The sequence below is a fragment of the Cucurbita pepo genome, chromosome LG04 (genome assembly GCF_002806865.2).
Source record: "Cucurbita pepo subsp. pepo cultivar mu-cu-16 chromosome LG04, ASM280686v2, whole genome shotgun sequence".
In the NCBI taxonomy this organism is placed as follows: domain Eukaryota; kingdom Viridiplantae; phylum Streptophyta; class Magnoliopsida; order Cucurbitales; family Cucurbitaceae; genus Cucurbita; species Cucurbita pepo.
Genome location: NC_036641.1, coordinates 3,633,828 through 3,635,049, shown reverse-complemented (window position 1 = coordinate 3,635,049; position 1,222 = coordinate 3,633,828).

Here is a 1,222-nt window from a genome sequence, read left to right as displayed (position 1 = left end):
CAGTCCTTGAACACTCGGTTCATTAACTCCATTAACACAGCTGGAGCATTGGTGAGGCCAAATGACACTACCAGGAACTTGTAGCGATCATACCTTGTCCTAAATGCTGTCTTAGGTACGTCTTTTTATTTACTCTTTATTTAATGGTAACCTGATCGTAGATCTATCTTAGAAAATATCGTTGCCTCTCTGAGTTGATTGAATAAGTCTTCTATTCTAGGCAGAGGGTATTTGTTCTTTATGGTTCTCTTATTTAACTCTCTGTAATCGATGCACAAACGCATCGATCCATCTTTCTTCTGAACAAACACTAGCACAGCCCAGGGGATTATGCTAGGTCGAATGAACCATTTATCCAGTAAGTCGTTTAATTGCGTCTTGAGATCCTTCAACTCTGCTAGCGCCATGCGATAGGGTGCTTTAGAAATAGGCCCAGTTCCCAGCTCGAGTTCGATGACGAAGTCGACCGCTCGGGAAGGGGTATTCCAGGTAGGTCGTCCAGAAATACATCTGAGAACTCCTTTACTATTGGCAAGTTTTTAAGGGTCTTTTCTTTTCCTCTTTCGTCTACAACACCTACTAATATAGTTCAACCGCCTTGTTGGACTAATCTCTTTGCTTTCATCATCGAGACTACATTTGAGGTAGTCCCAGTACTTGTGCATTCAAATTTAAAGCTAGGTCACACCGGTGGCGAGAATATCATTTTTTTTTTGCGACAGTCTATACTAGCACGGTTTGCAGCTAGTCAATCCATGCCTAGTATTACGTCGAAGTCGGTCATTTTTACTACTATTAAGACTACGCTTAGAGTTTGGTCGGCTACTATTGCTTGGTAATTCGTTACTCTATCCTTAGTTACTATGTCTACCCTCTTAGGGTTGCTTGCCGACCATACATGCAACAAGGGTTCTAATTCAAACCCTGTCTCTGATCCCTCTCGAGGTGGGCTCTCTTCAGCCTCACCTCATCCTCCATCTCTAATAGGAGGTCGTCCCCTTCCTCGTCTTACTCTTTCACATGGTCTAAGCAGCATGGTTCTAGAAACCAAGATAGCATCTCTTAAGTCTAAGGCTCATTACCTATGAAATTATGCTATGTATCACATCTACAAAGTTCACATCATATTGAAAACAAAATCACTAAGCATGCAACACATCACATCATGCTCTTAAATAAATACGTGAAATATCACAACAATTTCAGTAACATTAACATAAAA